Here is a 21621-nt window from a genome sequence, read left to right on the forward strand (position 1 = left end):
CTACTCCAGCACTTCACATTCATCAGATTTATGACCTTTTTATAGCTGCTCGCGCACACATGTCCTAAAGCTTCCAGCCGGGCTTGCGTTTCAAATGCAAGAGATCTTGTGAGCTTTCACATAGTCAAAAAAGAAACAGAATGAGTGAGCTTGTAAGACAGAAAGAGAAAAAAGATATTTGCTTTGATCTGTCACATGCTAACTATAACTGTTTCATAAGATTTTCTCTGCACAACAACAGTGAACAAAAACTAGATGCGTTGATGCTTTCTTGGGAAAAAAAATGCATGAATTAACATGTTTCTGGCATGTTAGCATATTGTTAGCATGAATTACCATGCTAGCATGATGTTAAAACATGAACTGGGATGCTGCTAACATGTTTTTAGCATGAATTAGCATTTTTGCCAGTACAGTTTGAATAATATGTTGCTAGATTGTTTTACCAGGAATTAATGTGTTGATATCCTGTTTTTAACACAAGCTTGTTTCTAGTAGGCCAGGGGTGTCCAAACTGGTTTATCTTCAACACACCTCTCCGGAAGTTTCTAGTATATCTAGTAGGAGCTTGATTAGCTGGTTCAAGTGTGTTTGATTAGGGTTGGACTTAAATTTTCTTGGACACAAGAAGCTAAACTACCCTTGTAGTAGGCTATTACTTAACACTCTGCAACATGTTTCTAGCATAAATTAGTACACTGTTAGCATGTTTGCAGTATACATCAGAATATATTGTTTTCATTATCAATTAGCATGTTACAAAAAATGTTGTTGCAGTACAGTATGTTAACATATTGTTACCATGAATTAGCATATCGCTATCATATGAGTTAGGATGCTATTGACAGGATGCTATTGGCAAGGGCATTTTCCCCAACCATCATTCTCCAACTTTGGCCCGCAGGCCCTACTTTGGTCATCTCTACTGTAGACATAGATATTAACATTAGATGTCGCCTACGCTTTTGTTGTCGATTGGAAGAAATACATCAATAGAATTTTTGCTGATTTTAATCACTAAACCCAGCATAAGCCTGGTATTGAGTGCAAGTTGGTGCTACTTTGCCTTATGGTCAGTGCAGTAAGTGACTGTATTATCATCAATAATGTTACTTGTTGAGCACACAAGTTTGTAACATACAAAAACGTAAAAAACAATATATTATCTATGAAATGTTTCGCATTTATGCATTGTTTTCTTTGTTTGCTCGTTACTACACCCATACACAGCAGTAAAGTTGAATGACATTTGTCCTGAAAGCACTGTACAAATGTGGCGGCGCTATTGACGCATACTCTGGGTCCGTATGCAAAATCTAGTGTATACATCTATGTGCTGTAGATAAATGATGGCTAAAGGTCTTGAACTGATGGATGTGAGATTTATTGGTTAAAAGTTTTGACCCCCTGCACAGTTTAGGTCTATTGGAGTTTTTTCATTCTATTGGAGTTCATTCATCTGGAAACCATAAGTCGGATCAGTAAAAAAGTTATAGCATAAAACTATAAATAACTAAAAACCTGAATGTCTGATGTGAGTTCGATAGTTATAGCTTGAAAAGTTAGAAAATTGGTTTTAGTAGAGGGAGAAGAAGAAAGGGGTGAATAATAAGCTCAAATAGAATTTCAGTATGATATTTTTCTGCTTTGATGTATGCATTCCTGACATTTCCTACACATGCTGAAGAGTGTTTTACATTTAAAGACTGAAAAATACTGTACCCGAGAACAAAAACATACATAAATGTTTAGTTAGTGCATTGATTTTTTTATTGGATCCCTAACTTTTCCACACTTTATCACCTTGTTTATAGTCTTTAATGTATTTTTTAGTTGAAAAGAACCCACTCACCATGAAATGTGATCAAAGCATTTAAGATGCAATTATCTTCCTTAAGAATCAGATTAAGACAGTGAGGGAAAGAAAGTCCTGGCCTCAAAGAAAATTCTATGATCACAAACTTCTCTACTTCAAAGAGCAGTGCAGTGAGTGCCACTCACAGAGACTGCAGCATGTGTGTGTTAGCTTTACCTAATATTGTACATGGAGGAAAATATTTTCATCAGTAATCAGACAAAACTAAGAGTGGCTTGGGGAGATATTGATTTTGATTTATTTTTTTGGTGTGAAATTATTTTAGGCTGAAATTACTAACAAACAATTTGAGCTCAAATTATAAATGTTAAAAGGTTTTTTTCACTGATTAATGTACTGATTCTTTTTATTTTAAATTTTTGACAGCAGTGCACTCAAATGTTGGGTAATATATTAGTTAAGACCACTTAGTTAAATTTGTACATTTTTTAGCAAAACATTAATATGTGTAAACTACAAACTACTCATATTTAGTATTTTGACAATCAAGTAAAATTCACATTCATTGTGTTTTTAATATATGACATATATATATATATATATATATATATATATATATATATATATATTACTAAATGTGACCAGAGAATCGAAGTTTTCTGTTTTTAACATATTGGGTCCTATGACACACCCAGTATAATAATGCGCAAGATGTGTATGGTGCGATTTGCTGCTATTTTCAGACCAGCGCAACAGTAATTTTCACGTTTTGCGCCACGTTGTTTAAAAATCAAATCCATTTGCGACACTTTGTGGACTCAAGTGTGTCGGTCTAAAGAGGAGGCGTGTTAAGGCGCATCGTTATTGCTATTTTGTTATTGCTATTGCTATTTTGAGGAACTGAAATAGACTGCGCCATTGACTAACTAAAAGCTGCTTTATAGTCCAACGCAGAGCGCATTAATTAAGTACCTATGTGGGTCCAAATAATAATGTTTTTATTAGTAGCTGATTATTTATTATACACATATTTATATTTATTTTATTAAAAATGGAGGAGGAGCAGGAAGTTTCAGGCTAACTAAATGAAGGAGACTCATTCTATATCCTCGCTGCAGATGGTCTGTTTAACTATTTTCTCGCTAATGAAGCGTTCAGTTTTCCCACTTACAAAGTCCGCCATGTAAATAGCAAATGGGACTTTTAAAGGGAATGGGAAATGAGACTCTGATTGGTTTAATGTACGTTATGCTCAAAACACACCCATAACTCATTAAGAGAACAAGCACAACCCTGTTAGACCATGCGCCAGGGTGCAGAGCGTGTTTTCCGTCCCTAAAATAGCAAAATTGTATTCAGACACGGCTTCAATGCTTTATGGCCATGTACTTTAGACTTTGCACCTAGATCACTAATAAAGCCCATAGTGTATTAAGCATAAAAAATAAGAATGAATGTATGCAAACTTTAAAATATTAATTGCAAAAAGCCCTAAATAATTTTCCTCATATAAAATAAACTTACATATTTTAAAGACTTTTGTTAGATTTTATAAAACAAATAGTTTTTTAATAGTCAGGTTATTCTCTATACGTTATCAACTTTTAACCTTAAACATTTAACTGTTTTGTAAAAGTATTACCCTGTTGTGCAATATTTTTATTAAGATATCATACAAATCACTTTTATATTGTTAGTAACATTTCAAGATAAATACGTTATTGATAGCTTTTATGTGCCAAATTATGTGATGACGAATGTTTATTCTCAACCCTCACAGCAGTGCGTATTGGTTTTGTAAGATGTCAATAGTATATTGCAGTAAATTGCATATATTTGCTCGATTTAGGCGTTTGAATATAATAAAGGGGTTTTTCCTCCTTGAGTAGAGAACCATATTCTCACTATCTGAAAGTATATGAGCTATAAAAGCCTTATATATTGAATACAATATAAAACGTAATAAATAAAATTTTCAGCAAGGTTGAGCAAACTGCTCTTTTAAAAGAAATATTATAAACCTAGATTAAATTGGGATGGATGCTATTTTAACATCAAAAAAATTACACATCACCTTTAAGGACGACAGTGTTCCTGTCTTGTGTGCTGAACTGAGAGTGTGATGTTTTGGCTTCTGTTTCTGAGGGTTTTGTGGAGAGCTTTAGTAGTTTGTTTGTCGAGGAGAGGAATATTCTGCACAGAAACAGGCAGACGTTTGCTTTACCTTGGAAGCAAGACAAAAAATATATAAGGCAATAAAACTGAAATGTCAGAGAGACTCGCCACTTTTTCAGATGAGTGAGGAGAGCCACTTTCACCTTGCATGTACAATAGTATGCACAAGAACCCTTTGCTTTTACATTCAGATATAAATTTTTCACGAATGCACTGCATGATGATACTGATGTTTTAATATTGATGAGCCAATAAAACAGAAATTTAAATGATACACTCAAAATAAACCAGTCAAACGAATGATGGAAACGAATAAAACTGTGTTTGGGCACACATCTATCCAGTGATGGGAGTAATTGCGAGCCCTGACAAAACATTTTGACAGCATGAGCCCTCATTAACATTCGCTCCAGTGGAAATATGTAAATCACATTTCATAAGGGGGAGGTATTCATAAAAAACGCCCTGCAAGCAAATTATTGATGCACAAAATGATGCACACAGATAAAAACACATTTTCTGTACATTTCAGTCCTTGTGTGAAACTCTTTTTGAAATCAAAATCAAACATTATAGTACTATAGTAGTGCTCATTTAAACATTATTACAGTACAAAACAAATGTTTTACATTTGCAGATGAAAACGTAACTGGTTAGCCCCCAAAGTACAACAAAATATGCTATTTTAAACTGTTTTATTATGATTTTTTTAAAAATGATGTAGTAGTGCATAATGTAGCAGGAAAAATAAGTACTGAACACGTTGCCGTTTTTCTCAGAAAACAGTATTGAACACGTGAAGAAAGGGAGGTGTAGAAGGCAGTGAAGGCCCAGACAGCAGCTGAAATCTATAAGTAGTTCTTCAGCAAACCACTTCCCTTTGTCATTGTAAATTAATAATCACTGCTTTATTGCAACATCTACATTAGCAGAATGATGAAGATGAAACCAGGGTGGACATTTCAGCAAGAAAATAATCTCAAACACAGCCAAGGAAACTCTCAAATGCTTTCAGAGAAAGAAATCCAAGCTGTAGAATGGCCCAGCCAATCCCCTGACTTGAATTCAATGGAAAATACAAAATAAATATCAGATTTGATAGATGAGATGCACAGAACCATCAAGATTTTTACACTCTGTTGAAGTCTGTGAAAAAATCTGCCCTGAGCAATGACTGTAACTTCATTCTCCATATGAGAGGCGTCTTTAAGCTGCCATCACCAAAAACGTGTTTTATATGAAGTGTTAAATACACTTCATTCCATTGTTATTAAACATAATTCATTTTTCAGATTTTCTATGTTTTTTTTATGTTTGTATTGTTACCAAAATCTGGTTCAATTCCATGTCAACAGCTCCTTTAGAATTATCATTTCCAGAAAATAACATGTTCAATACTTATTTTTCCCCACTTTTCCCCACAAACGAACTGGACTGCCTGAAACGTGTTGTCAGTAATTCATGTCTTACTTCCTGTATTCACCTATTTAGGTTTGTAGCAAATGTGAATAATTCCAGGCTTCTGTGACATTACTTTGACCCTCAAGTACTGTAGTTGTAGCTGGTACCTTGAAGATTTTGATTCATGTTGCTGACACATCTAAAGACACTTTTCTCTAGCCCAGCACACACCAAGCTGATGTCAGTCAAATAGCTGTGATGAAAACTGACTGTGGTGCTATTTGTCAACTTTGTCTGGTCCAGTCTAGGCCAAAAAAAACTGTGTGAACACACCAAACAGATGACAGGAAACGAAACAAGAATGCATGTTCTGTGCCTGTGTGAGAGGATGTATCTGACCAGAGTCACAGTTGGCAGTAGCCTGTATTGTCATTTCACAAAGGGAATCCAATTAGTGGTTTGTTTATTATTAACATTCGTAACAGCACTGTAAAAATGCTGGGTTCTACAACTTATTAGTTTTTACAAATTTCAAGTGCATTGAACATAAAACAATTATGTTGTTCCAATGAATTCTCAAGAATTGTGTAGTTTTTGCTCATTTTAAATAAGTAGGTTGAACAAGCAACAAAAAATCAAAACAGAAAATAAATGAAAACAAATGAAACATAAATATCTGAAAACCTTAAGTAAATTATAAAAATGTTATCTAGGTGTAGGGTGACATGGTGGCTCAGTGGTTAGCACTGTCCCCTCACAGCAGGAAGGTTGCTGTTTCAAGTCCCGGCTGGGTCACTTGGCATTTTTGTGTGGAGTTTGCATGTTCTCCCCATGTTCCAGTGGGTTTCCTCCAGGTGCTCCGGTTTCTCCCACAGTCTAAAGACATGCAATATAGGTGAATAGAATAAACTAAATTGGCTGTAGTGTATGTGTGTGAACGAGTGTGTATGAATTTTTCCCAGTACTGTGTTGCAGCTGGAAGGGCAATATTTGAGAAATATCCACTGCCAGCTATAAAGGCTTTGTTTCATCACTTCAGTTTTCCATCCTTTTGCTCTGATTTATAGCTGAACAGCCAATCAGAGCACTCTCTCTATCAGCGACAAGCCCAATGGTGTCAATGCCAATTCTACCTGCTGAATTAATTAGGCTTCCCGATATGCAAAAGTCACCAAACAAACTAGCCCAACAGATACCCAATAGCAGCTTGGTGTGTCCGGGCCTTGTGATGCCAAAGCAAAACCACTTTGCATGCATCTCATAAAGATGTGAACTTGTGCTCAAATTGACACAGTAAAACTGATTCCACCTTTACTGTTCATATCACTATGTTTACAAGTGCTGAGGAAGCATCTGAAGCTGAAAATCACATTTGGTAATTGTTTTCTGTCACACGCCAATTACGGGCTATCTGACCATAGAAACATAATTCATGTGGCAAAAGGTTTCAGACAAAATGGCGAAACAATTATTTCACAGTTCTTACAGATATGGCTACTAAGAATGTGCGAGTGGTCTAAAGTGGTGTCACACGTTACTGCAGTAAAGTAAAATTTTCTAGTAGGCTTGCTCTCATTCTTTTTGTAACAAAAAAATCTTAAATAACTGTCTAAAATTTAAGCACTTCGATAAAATAAGTTTGTCTTTCAAAGCAGTGTTCTTGTGCTTTTTTCTTTCAGTACAGTTTTTTAATAATATTTTGATAGGCCTACAGTAAGTGATCAACTGTGTATTTTCAATTTTTTTTTTCAATTCACCTTTATTTGTATAGCGCTTATACAATGTAGATTGTGTCAAAGCAGCTTCACATAAAAGGTCATAGTAAATAGGAACAGTGTAGTTCAGTTTGTAGTGTTTAAGTTCAGTTCAGTTTAGCTCAGTTCAGTGTGGTTTAATAATCACTACTGAGAGTCCAAATATTGAAGAGCAAATCCAACGATGCACAGCTCTATAGATCCTGAACCATGCAAGCCAGTGGCGACAGCGGAGAAGGAAAAAAACCTTCACTAATGGCGGAAGTGAAGAAAAAAAACCTTGAGAGAAACCAGGCTCAGTTGGGCACGATCATTTTAATTTCTCCGCTGGCCAAACGTCTTGTGCAGAGCTGCAGTCTCAGCGGCGGAGGCTGGAAGCTGGCCTCAGCGAAGACTCGTCTGTCTTTTATAGCCTATTTATTTAGAGAGCTGTGTGTGTTATCTTTTACTATAGTTTAACTGACTGTTAGCCTATTTTAAACTATGGAGCTCTGAACATAATTCGAATTATAAATTTGCTTCCACGACCACATCTTATTAATGCATGTCTTTGTTTAATTAAAGTTATACTTCAATAATTAATTATGAAATAGAGTAATTTGTTACTGGAATAGTGCTACTAAATCTACGAAATTAAAGAATTAACTTATACATTAATTCATGGCATTATGGCATTTAAGCCTGCATGAACAAAAAGAACCCATACAGGTACGAAATTCAAATCGAATAAATTCTAAAATAAATTATTAATTTAAGTCATAATATGTACTGTAGTTGCTAGAACTATTGGCAGAAGTGCTTGCTTTTTTGCCATGTTTACACACTGCAGAAAATCCATTTCTTACTTATAGTTTTATCTTGTTTCTAGTCCAAATATCAAAAACAATTTTTAAATCAAGAAGCAATTTCTAGACAAGCAAAAATATATTTTATATAAAAATATTTTATTTAAAAAATATATTGTCTTGTTTTCAGAAAGAATATGTCAAAATTAAACAAGTAAAATAATTTGGCAATGCGGAAAGAAATATAATCTTATTTCAAAGCAAAAACAAGCTTATTTTGCTTACCCCAATGGCTGAATATTAAGCTTGTTTAAAAAAAAACCTATTAATTTTGACTTATTATTTCTGAAAACAAATCAATATTTTTTGCCTGTCTAGGAAATGCTTCTTGGTTTAAGAAGTTTTCGGTATTTAGAATATTAGAAACAAGAAAAAAACATTTCTTGGCGTGCACCTTAGGAACTGGGAATGATTTTACTTCTGGGAATGTCTTTTGGGATAACTAAATTAGCTCCAAATTCAGAGCAGTAAATTGAGCAACAAGAAACTCTGAAAGAGCATTTAAAATAATTGAAAAACACACATACACAACTTACAGTACGTTAGACATAAATGTATAAACCTAGTGCCTGCGATGTTGTGTTCTTCTCAGCGCTGTAGTGACATTGTAAATGCAAGCAGGAAAGAACAGGAAACCATGAAAACAAATTCAATTGGATTGCTTTTAGCGTCCATGTGGGTGAATGCATTTGAGAATGACAAATGATATATTTATAGGAACATTATATGCATGTTGTGAGAAAGCACACCAAAACAAGATATTTGCTGTACTTAACTGCATTTCTAAAACACAAATGCTAATGATAGTTGCACAAATTGTAGTAGCTATCTGCATCCTTTCCATTCAGCTTGCTTTTCAGTTCATTTTAAGCTGTGTAATAGGGATGCGTGATAGTGGAAAAATCTGACATTGTGATATTCTCTTTTGCTGCGATACATATTGCAGTATGAATATAATTTCAACAGGTGATTTGAATAGGACTTTTTGGAAAGATTTTATTAAATTTACTGGGGTGATCAAGCCTAGCAGGCACAAGATGTCAAAATGATGTGAGATAGACATTGTACCCCAACATTGTGGGGACGTTGCATTTTGCTTGGAAATGTAAATCGGGTTGACGTCAAACGTCCAACCTAAAATCAACCAAATATCAACGTTCAGTGAAGTTTGACTTTTTTTTTTTGACATCAGCTTTTGACATTGTGTGAACATTACCACTATGACGTCTATCAGACATTGGATTTTGGTTGTCACAACTGATGAATAAATGTCAGTATTTGACATCAATATGACGGTGGTTTAAGATGTTGGCTCACCGTTGGATTTTGGTAACTTTCCAACACAACCTAAAATCAATCAAATATCAACATCTAATGATCTTACAGCTTGACTTTGTGTGGACGTTACCACTATGATGTCTATCAGATGTTGGATTTTGGTTGCCATACCTGATGAATAAATGTCAGTATTTGACATCAATATGACATTGGTTTAAGATGTTGGCTTGACGTTGGATTTTGGTGGCTTAATTTAACCAAATATCATCGTTGATGTGGACGTCAATATAACGTTGTCATTTTTTGAATTTTGGAATCGAATTTTGGTCATCTGACATCATGACCTAAATCTAATATTAACGTCCTAAATCTAGTATTAACGTCTTATGATATTGTGTGCCTGCTGGAAGTCTTTTTCTACTGCATCAGCAGACAATATAAATGACAAGCGTATAAAAATACAACAGAACAAAAATAAAAGTTAAATAAACAGTGCTTTATGGTTTTCTGGGGAATCTAACAGTATTTATATATAAAAAATATAAGCAAAAGTAAAATAAGCTGGTCATCATTGTATAAATAATTTAAAAGCAGTATCTTTGTCTTTTAATCTTTAATAATCAAGGGGCGAAATTTAACTCCGATTTTAAATTTGACAATCAGATTAGATTTTTTGAACTTAAACAACTAGCAAAAATAAAGCATTATATACCAAAAACAACAGTTTGAGACAGTAATCCATGCTTTTATGACCACTCGATTTGATTACTTTAGTGCACTGTATATAGGGAGTAGCAGATCAGCAATTGCCCGTTTGCAAATGCCTGTTAACTGGTACTTGCTAATATGACCACATTTCATTGGCATTTTCACATGGTTATTTTAATTCATATGCCTTTTTAGGTAGTGTAGCTATATTTGTTCTTGTATAGTATATACTATTAAGCTTATTTTATTTGTATGTGTATTTCTGTACAGTGGCATCATGGTGGCGCAGTGGGTAGCACGATCGCCTCACAGCAAAAGGGTCCCTGGTTCGAGCCTCGGCTGGGTCAGTTGGGATTTCTGTGTAGAGTTTGCATGTTCTTCCCGTGTTTGTGTGGGTTTCCTCCGGGTGCTCCGGTTTCCCCCACAAGTGCAAAGACATGTGCTATAGGTGAATTAGGTAAGCTGAATTGTGCGTAGTGTATGTGTGTGAATGAGAGTGTATGGGTGTTTCCCAGTGATGGGTTGCAGCTGGAAGGGCATCCACTGTGTAACATGGGTTTGTTTATTCAGTAATATCTCTGCATTATGCTTATCAAAGGTGATGTAGAGTGTGAAAAAAGCATGTCAATGATATTTGAAAACAATTGATCTTGTTTGCATTTGGTATTAATACCAGATTATCTATTGATAATACATTGAAACAGGTCTGGCTTAAACCTTTAGAAGCAAAATCGTGACTGTTCAAAATAAAAAAATACACCTCCTCAACATGCAGGAAAAATAAGTTAAGACCTTTGTTCAGATTCCTATGGGCAATACTTCCAAGCACTCCATAATGTTTGTTCATTGCCTGCCTGCACTGCAGCACTCATTCCCATTCTGAGCACATTAGGCACTACTGAACGCCAGTACCTATAGACAACAGCAGATGACAGAGCGCAAACATAACCATGCCATTAAAAATTAAAACAGTTCGGCTTACACTGTCTCTCAGTGAAGGAATGACTTTGAGGCAGTACAGTAAGACATCATTAGTATTGCACACACTCATGCACTTCTGTAATGGCCTGATGCCGCTGACACTATCTGCTTCAAATGCACAATCTGATTGGACAATACCACCCACACTCCGCATAACACTTTTCACCTATTGGCTGGTGGTGGTGTCAATTAAATTGGACGGCTGTGCAATAAAAGAATCCAAGTGAGTCATGGGATGTCAAAGCACGGACTTTCGTCATTTGAAACATTTTCATAGTCTATAAATGGAATTAAGTCCTAAAGCAAGAGAGTGCAGCAACAGCTTGAAAATGGATGCAGCCGCTCTGTTCTAGATAGTAAAGTTCTAGAGATGTAGTCGTAACTTTTCTGGGTGACAGTGCATTTTATAGCAAGTGCCATCTTGCGTCAGTTCTTCTTTCAGTCATCCCATCTCATTTGAAGATTAATGCATGAGTCAATGGCAGATAGGATCAGTGCTATTAACCGAAACTGAATAATTGTTCTGTGTGTTGCCTCACAGCAAGAAAGTTGCTGATTCGAGTCCCAACTGGGCCAGTTGGCATTTCTGTGTTGAGTTTGCATGTTCTCCCCGTGTTTGCGTGGGTTTCCTCCAGGTTTCCCCCACAGTCCAAAGACATGTGCAATAGGTGAATTGAATAAACTAAATTGCCTGTAGTGTGTGTGTGTGTGTGTGTGTGTGTGTGTGTGTGTGTGTGTGTGTGTGTGTGTGTGTGTGTGTGTGAATGAGTGTGTATCAATACTGGGTTGCGGCTGGAAGGGCATGCACTTCGTGAAACATATGCCGGAATAGTTGGCGGTTCATTCCACTGTGGCAACCTTTAAAATACAGGCTAAGCTGAAGAAAAATGAATGAACCTAAAGTTAACAGCCAGAATGAACCACCCAGAATGATTAATGATAAGGGAAACAAAGAGAAATTACCCATTTAAAATGCTTCTCTTCTGCTGACAGGGTTGCCAGATCCAAGAAACATTTCAAGCCCAATGGCAACTCAAAACCCACCCAAAAATCATAAAAAGCAGCCCAAATTTTTTCCCTTGTCCAGAGTAATTTTTAGCTGCGAAATTGCACCATGTAACTGCATGAGACCAATCGAAGATCAAAACATGAACAGACCTCTCTGTTCAGAAATTTAAAACATGAACCAATCGCATGCTATTTTAAATGTCTAATCATCTTGTTTAATCCCGCTCCTTTTTGCAGCACTGAACGACAGAATTTCGCATGCTCAAACTGTAGTGTGACCGCAGCATAAGTACCTTTCTCAAATGTGCTCAGCATGCATGCAGGTCTTTGGGTTGCCAGGTATGCAATCCGGGAACAATGCCCATTAATAAGTTATTGGGCATTATTATTTAGGTTTCATTTTGTATTCGCAAGAAAAAAAACATTTTGGCAGCAGTGGCATTTTATGAATGTGGCCCATAAAAAAGGCAACCCATTTTTTCCCGCAACTCTATTTTCAAAAGAGCCCAATTGTGTTGGAGAACCTAGACCCTGGTTCCACAGTTAAGGCTGATTTATACTGATTTATCCAGTCGCAACGATGCGTAGCGCAAACTCTGTTTGGTAGCTGTGGTAGCTGTGACCAGTGTGGGCGGTGCTGAGAGCCACACAAACCCTTTAGAGCGAGTGTTTACAAGTGTTGGTTGGTGTAATAGCCTAGTGGTTAGCGCGCTGACATATGGTATGGTAGCACTTCAGGGCATCGTGAGTTCAAATCCCAGTTCGAGGACATTTCCCAACCCTAGCCCCTTCTCTCTCTCCCACGAATTACTGTTCTATCTAAAAGAAATGCCAAAAAATAAATCTTTAAAAAAACAAGTGTCGAGTCCTGTGAAGGAGCTCCAGATGGAAACTGTTGTTTTGTGTTTACTTTATGATTAATGTTGTTGCATGTCTGCCGGTTCCTGGCTCTGAATGAGCAAGTTTTAGCTACATGTACCTTAAGGTATCGTTCAGAAAAATCTAAACAAAACACCTGTAAAAAAACTCGACACAGAGAAACATAACCTACTGCCAGCTAGTATTTCGGAAGAGTTATTGCAGAGCAACACAAACAGCACACAGAAGTCTAAATGCACAATTACACACAAGGCAGGTGCCGTGGGTCACACAGATCACTTAACGCAGAAGTATGAATCAGCCTTTAAACACATACAAAATGTGAATTTTAGCAACAGAACCAAAAAGTGTTCCTCAAGGCATGACGTTCAACCAAATTTCACAGAACTTGTCAGTAACACTCACACATGTGCATGCCAGCACATCCACACACACACTAGAGGGGGAAACTTAATCAGCTCTCTCTCTTTCTCTCTATTACTCTCTCGTTCTCTCAGACTCGCCCAAACGTTTGCACACCCTCTGAAGTTTTCTGATGCAGTTTGTTTCTATGGCAACAGGAGCCCTTGTTTCCATGCGGCTCACTACTTGGAGTTTTTTGTGCCTTTAATTATGAATGGAGGGGTTTGATAATCAGAGACAGATAGAGAAAGATGCAGAATGAAGAATTTAAATCCTCGCTTTTCCTCCTATTTAGGAAGCAACAGGAAAGGACAGCAAATGAAGGGCATGACAAAACCAAAATGATCTATTTGTGTGTATGTTTAATTACAAACATGCAACAAACTAACAGGAAAACTAGATTTTATTGAAAATAATTTATTGTCAGCAGAACTTACGCACTTAAATAATATATAAAACTTGTTCTCATATAATCGTGCCAGACAGTACTGTAGCAGCTTGTTTGCTCTACTTCTTGCTTCAGTTCTTTAGAATGTGCTATATGTGGCTGCACTGTACAATAAAAACGTCCCATTGTCTTTAGTCTATTTCTACTTGACCTGATCTGTAAAAAAATGACTTTTATTTGTGTAAGCAGGTGGTCAAGTTTTGACTTGTTAGCACGACCCGGATAGACACTGTTAATGCTAAAAGTACTGTAACTATCTCAAAAAAACATACTGTAATCAGTCAGATGACATTTACTCCATAGACGAATGGCTCAAATACTGTAGGTTGGATTCATGCTTACTACACTACCTGACAAAAGTCTTGTTGTCTATCCAGGTTTTAGGAACAACAAATAAGAACTTGACTTCTAGACCAAAATAAAATATGATCATGCCTTGATTTTTAATTCTTTAATTAGGTCAGGAAGGTCTGACTTTTGATATAAAGTATGTAAGATATAATGGTGCAGAGGAAAAAGAATTAATATTGTGTATGACTCCCATGAGCTTGGAGGACTGTATACATACATCTCTGCAATGACTCAAGTAACTTATTAATAAAGTCATCTGGAAAGACAAAGAAAGCGTTCTTGCAGGACTCCCAGAATTCATCGAGATTCTTTGGATTCTTCAATGTCCCCTTTACGTTACCCCAGACATGCTCAATAATGTTCAGATCTGGTGACTGGGCTGGCCAATTCTGGAGCACCTTGACCTTGATGTAGAGGCTGAAGTATGAGAAGGAGCGCTATTCTTCTGAAGAATTCGCCCTCTCCTGTGGTTTGTAACATAATGGGCAGCACAAATGTCTGGATACCTCAGGCTGTTGATGTTGCCATCCACTTTGCAACTCTCTCGCATGCCCCCATACTGAATGGAACCTCAAACCATGATTTTTCCTTCACCAAACTTCTGTGAGAATCTTGGTCCATGCGGGTTCCAGTAGGTCTTCTGCAGTATTTGTGATTGAGATGCAGGTCAACAGATGATTCATCAGAAAAATCTACCTCCTGCCACTTTTCTAAATGATCAACTAGAAGTTATTTGCTCTTACAACTTGGATTGACAACAAGACTTTTGTCAGGTAGTGTAAATAAATCAGTTGATTTAGGGCTGGGATCACCAATCTCGTTTCTGGAGGTCCGGTGCCCTGCAGGGTTTAGTTCCAACTTGCCTCAACACACCTGCCTGGGTGTTTCAAGTATACCTAGTAAGACCACTAGTCGGCAATGTCATCTTGTAAAGAACCACTACAGCCCACACACAAGTGCTCATCCTTATGTTCCCTAATCCCTTTGAAAGGTTTTCCCTCAGGAGTTTGAAGGGATTGGGGCATATAGGGATGAGCCATTTCAAATGGAACACACTTCCAAACAACGAGTAACGATACCAAACTACGCTTCTGCGTACCCTGCAAAATCTTTAATTCTGAAGGGCCTTTCAAAGTGGCCCGTTTTGAGCACTTTCGTTTGGAACAACAATTCTATATGACTCCATACATATGCAAGAATAGTTGTCGGTTCATTCCTCTGTGGCAAACCCTGAAAATCAGGGACTGAGCAAAAGGAAAATTAAAAAATAATTGCAGCCTTTTTGAGCATTAAATTATGAAATCCTTTTACAAATCTTCCCAAACCTAAACTTTTAACAATTACACAGTATACAGTGCATCCAGAAAGTATTCATAGCATTCATCATCAACATTCTACACACAATACCCAATAATGACAATGTAAAAAACGATTTTTGAAAAAGTCCACCAGATGCCTTTTGGCAAATTCCAGGCGGGGAGTGGCTTCCTTCTGGCCACTCTACCATACAGGCCTGCTTGGTGGATTGCTGTACTGATGGTTGTCCTTCTGTAAGGTTCTCCTCTTTCCACAGAAGAACGCTGGAGCTCCGACAGAGTATCCATCGGGTTATTGATCACCTCCCTGACTATGGCCCTTCTCCCTCGATCACTCAGCTTAGATGGACGGCCAGCTCAAGGAAGAGTCCTGGTGGTTCCAAAGATCTTCCACTTATGAATGATTTAGGCCACTGTGCTCAGCGGAAATTTCAGAGCAGCAGAAATTTTTCTGTAACCTTCCCCAGCCTTGAGCCTCGAGGCAATCCTGACTCAGAGGTCTACAGACAATTCCTTTGTCTTCATGCTTGGTTTCTGCTTTGCCATGCACTTTCAACCCTGGGACTTAATATAGACAGGTGTATGCCTTTTCAAATCATGTCCAATCAACTGAATTAACCACAGCTGAACTCCAATTAAGCTGCTGAAACATCTGATTATTATTTAATTTAGATCTTCATGGCAAAGGCTGTGAATACTGATGTACATGTGATTTTTCAGGTTTTTTATTTTTAATAAATTTGCAACTATTTCAAAAACTCTTTTTTCACATTGTCATGATGGGGTATTGTGTGTAGAATTTTGAGGAAATAAATAAATTTAATCCATTTTGGAATTAGGCTGTAATATAACAAAATGTGGAAAAAGTGAAGTGCTATGAATACTTTCCTGATGCGCTGTATATGGATGGATAAAAACATTACTCCTAATGTCAAAGTGTGAAGAATTGAGTGTGAGACATTTCATATTCATGTTAATTATATTAGTCGAAATCTATCCAGATGCATACAAACATCCGAGCGCCACCGTCTACGGCGATGGGAAAACAAATACTGTCAGTTACGGTAATGAGCAGTTATACGGCTGTCAGAAAACATTAAAGCAAACTCAATACAAAGCACTAATGGTGTCTCCATTGTTATTTGTAACTAAACACTCCAGTAATGCTTTCATTATTGGCTTATGACTCTTACTGTGTAAACGTGCACACAGTAATGCATCAAAACTTTGTGTCCTTGCCAATCGTTTCATTTTTTTCAGAGTTTTCCCAGTTGCGTCTTTGAAAAGCAAACTCTCTCTCAGTCACGAACTCGTTCTCTTTCTCTGTGGCCACGGGGGAAATATCTGCCGCTACACAAAGCCTGCATTTATCTTAATTACATTTACCTGCTCTAACAGTCTAAGAGATGCTCGTCTCATGTTCTATATTTATCCGTCATCTGACTAACTTGCTATGAATGGTTTTTAAAAGTAATTGATTTTTTTTTTCCTGTCCTCAGATGTGGCTGTACATCCTCGAGAACATGAGGGCGTTCATCAAGAAGCACTTGACGTAAGTTTAACTCTGATGTTTTTATATAAGTGCAGAGACTAATGCTAATATAGTCTATACGCAAGAGGCAATGACATTATAAAACAGCATAGAGCACAAATTACCATTTTTATCATGGAGAAGTTTTAAAGAGTTTTTCCCTGAAGTGGTTTTATGACACTTTGTTAAACCATTTAGCGGCATAGAAGCCTATTTCTGCCATAGAATAAGAAATAAAAACGGTAATTGCGACTTTATCACACAGTGCTGGCAAAAAAACAAGTCGTGATTTGTCTGATATACGCTCAAAACGGCAAGATATAAACTATCTTTTCTAGGAAGAGAGATATGAAATTGCAATCAATATTTTTAAACAGTTTTTAGGGGGTTTTAAAGTATAAAGCTCACAATAAGACTTCTTGAATTTGAATTGTGAGCACGTAAGTTCATCAAATAAATCACTGCAATAAAAAAGTGAGAACACTGAGTTATTTATTCAGTTTATATCTAGCAATTCTAGGATTGTGTCACAATACATACTTTTTCTCAGAAATGACAAGACAGACTTAGAACTGAGTGCAATATAAACACAGGAGTTATGGTTTTTATTATATAAACTTGCAATAAGACTTCACTTCTCAAAAGTGCTAATTTACTCTCACCGGCCACTTTATTAGGTACACCTATCCAACTGTTCCTTAATGTAAACTTCTAATCAGCCAATCACATGGCAGCAACTTAATGCATTTAGGCATGTAGACATGGTCAAGACGATCTGCTGCAGTTCAAACCGAGCATCAGAATGGGGAAGAAAGGTGATTTAAATGACTTTGAAGGTGGCATGGTTGTTGGTACCAGACAGGTTGGTCTGAGTATTTAAGAAACTGCTGATCTACTGGGATTTTCATGCATAACCATCTCTAGGGTTTACAGAGAATGGTTCAAAATAAAGAAAATATCCAGTGAGCGGCAATTCTGTGGGGTCAAACGCCTTGTTGATGTCAGAGGAGAATGGCCAGATTGGTTCCATCTGATAGAAAGGCAACAGTAACTCAAATAACACTCGTTACAACCGAGGTCTGCAGAAGAGCATCTCTGAACGCACAACATGTCCAACCTTGAGGTGGATGGGCTACAGCAGCAGAAGACCACACCGGGTGCCACTCCTGTCAGCTAAGAACAGGAAACTGAGGCTACAATTCACACAGGCTCACCAAAATTGGACAATAGAAGATTGAAAAAACGTTGCCCGGTCAGATGAGTCTCGATTTTTGCTGCGACATTTGGATGGTAGGGATGGTAGACATACTGATGACTACTTCCTGCAGGATAACACCCCATGTCATAAAGCACAAATCATCTCAGACTGGTTTCTTGAACATGACAATAAGCTCACTGTACTCAAATGGCCTCCACAGTCACCAGATCTCAATCCAATAGAGCACCTTTGGGATGTGGTGGAACGGGAGATTCGCATCATGGATGTGCAGCCGACAAATCTGCAGCAACTGTGTAATGCTATCATGTCAATGTGGACCAAAATCGCAAAGAAATATTTCCAGTATGCCACGAAGCATTAATGCAGTTCTGAAGGCAAAAGAGGGTCCAACCTGGTACTAGTAAGTTGTGGCCGTTGAGTGTATGTTAGGAATTATTATTACTTAGTTATTACGTTTATATCACACAATTATGAAATAACTTATCACAATTCATACTTTCCAAGTTTTTTTCCCTGAACCGATTAACAATTGCTGCATATAAACTCATGATTGTGAAATGAGACAATTGTTATTGTTTTATTACAACGTACATTAAGCTTCCATATTAGCATGTTGTTAATGAAAAATTATTTTAATAAATATAACATTGGCCAGATTTGCAATCTACTTTTTACTTAATGTCTAATAGTGCATTTTTATGTTCAAAATATTGCATAATCAGCATGTTTGCTTCACAGCAAGAAGGTTGCTAGTTCGAGCCTCGGCTGGATTAGTTGGCAGTTGGCAGTTTGCGTGTTCTGCCTGTGTTCATGTGGGTTTCTGGGTGCTCCGGTTTTTCCCCAAGTCCAAAGACATGTGGGACAAGTGAATTGGGTATGCTAAAATTGACTGTAATGTATAAGTGTGTGTGTGAATGAGTGTGTATGGATGTTTCCCAGTGATAGGTTGCAGCTGGAGGGGCATCCGCTGCATAAAACATATGCTGGATAAGTTGGCGGTTCATTCCGCTGTGGCAACCCCAGATCAATAAAAGGGCTAAGCCAAAAAGAAAATGAATGAATGAATGAATATTGCATAAATTTATATTAAAATGGCCTTTTGCATAACTTTTTCTTTTCTAATATTCAGTAATTCTCCTGAACCAGCATCACATTCTTGCACAGTTTTCAGATAGTGCCACATATTATCAGCTAGACTGAGATCACAGCTTTGAGTAAACCATTGTAACACATTTATTCATGAAACATTTTGCTATTTAGTCACTTAGATGTTAATTTGGCCTTCTGTTTAAGTTTGTTTCATTCATTCATTTTCCAATTAGTCCCTTTATTCATCAGTGGTCACCACAGTGGAATGAACCATCAACTTTTCCAGCATATGTTTTACACAACGGATGCTCTTCCAGCCACAACCCAATACTAGGAAACACCCATACACTCTCATTTACGCACACACTCATACACTATGGTCAATTTAGTTTATTCAATTCACCTATAGCGCATGTCTTTGGACTGTAAGAGAAACCCGAGCACCTGGAGTAAACCCATGCCAACACCGGGAGACCATGCAAACTACACACAGAAATGCCAACTGACCCGGCTGGAACTCAAACCAGCGACCTTCTTGCTGTGAGGCGACAGTGCTAACCAGCGATACTGATAAATAACTTGCACATGAACCTTTCTTTTTTAGCAGACTGAAGCAGGAGTAGTTTTTGTATTTTGCACCATCTATTCTTCATTCTGCTTTAAAAGAATGTCTGGATGAAGAGCATGATGCAACCACTGCAAAATAAAGGCAGTAAATATAGTGTTTCCACTATCATACACGCTGTTGCAACAAGTATAGCTTAGACGGGCAAAACTTTTGGTTTCAATAGCAAATGAAAAAAAAGAAGTCATTTTTTCATCTTTTTATCAAATCACGCTAAATCAAAACAGCTTCATTTTTCCATTAAGCAATACCTTTCATAAGCAGACTGGTTCTTATAATTGAAAGACAGGATCTTGTTTGATGTTGCAATTTCTCCCATTCATTTTTGTCTCTTTGCGCTGCCTCTGGAATTATGATGCAAGTGCGTAAACCTCCTGTAGTGCTCTTGAAGAGGGTTAGCCGTTTCATCTACTTTTGCAGCTCTTTTAAACTTACCGTGTTTTAATGTAGTTTATGCTTCCTGTTAAAGAGATAATTCACCTTAAAATGAACATTGAGCCATCATTTACTACACTGAAAGAAATTAATTCATTCATCATTTTCTTTTCGGCTTTTTCCCTTTATTATTCTGGTGTCGCCACAGCAGAATGAACAGCCAACTTATCCGGCATATGTTTCATGCAGCGGATGCCCTTCCAGCTGCAACCCGTCACTGGGAAACATCCATACACACTCATACACTACCAACAATTTAGTTTAGCCAATTCACCTATAATGCATGTCTTTGGACTTGTGGGGGAAACCGGAGCTCCTGGAGGAAACCCACACGAACACAGGGAGAACATGCAAACTCCACACAGAAATTCCAACTAACCCAGCCGAGGCTCAAACCAGCAACCTTTTTGCTGTGAGGCTATCGCGCTACCCACTGCATCACTGTGACACTACTGAGAAAAATAATACTTTAAATAAGTGTTGTCACTGGAATTTTCAACTTTGATACGATACATTTAGAAATATAAATTTTCGATAACATTTTAGATACTGTGGGGGACAAATTGCGCAACATTACAAGTATTTAAATGAAGTTCAAAATAAAAAATAACTAAACGACATAATGCTTATACTGTCACGATCACCAGCGATCTAACCCATATAGATCGCTGGAGAACATTTACTGTCACCCAGACTACAATCCTGTCACCATAGGAACGTCAAATCCTGTCATGCACCACACACTCACACCTGTTCCGGTTCTCCTTTGATTACTCACACACGGCTGGGAGCTACTCAAGGACTGATTGCATTGACCATATATAGCAAACACACACAGAGACTTTGCTGAGTCTTGTTTGGTTTACACCCTGTAATAGTGTTTTCCTGGTTTAGTTTTGACCCTTGCCTTGTTTTACTGTTTATCCTGCCTGCAGCCTGTATCGACCATCTGCCTGTTAGCGATGGGCAGAACGAGGCTTCATGAAACTGAAACAGATGAAGCAAATGTGTTGAAGCTTCGAAACGTTTCGAAACCTGTCTCTACGACACATAGTAGTAATTTTTTTACATATTACTCTGGACCAGCTTCAGCAAATACACAGTTACACAAATTGACAAATTATACCCCATTTGAAGAATTGATATTTCAAGTGACTTAGTGGAGAGGTGAGAGTTCCTGACTAGTATACAGAGATAATGGGTTCGAATCCAGGGCGATGCAGTTATTGACATTAGTTTTTCATACCTGTCTACATTGAAATGTGAAAATAAGCAACCCAGCCCGGTTTGGCGGTATGAGTTGCGTATAGGGCGGATCGGCTCTTTAATGTTTATTGCCACCCTTCAAATAAAGACTGAA

The sequence above is a fragment of the Danio aesculapii genome, chromosome 1 (assembly GCF_903798145.1).
Source record: "Danio aesculapii chromosome 1, fDanAes4.1, whole genome shotgun sequence".
NCBI classification, from domain to species: Eukaryota; Metazoa; Chordata; class Actinopteri; order Cypriniformes; family Danionidae; genus Danio; species Danio aesculapii.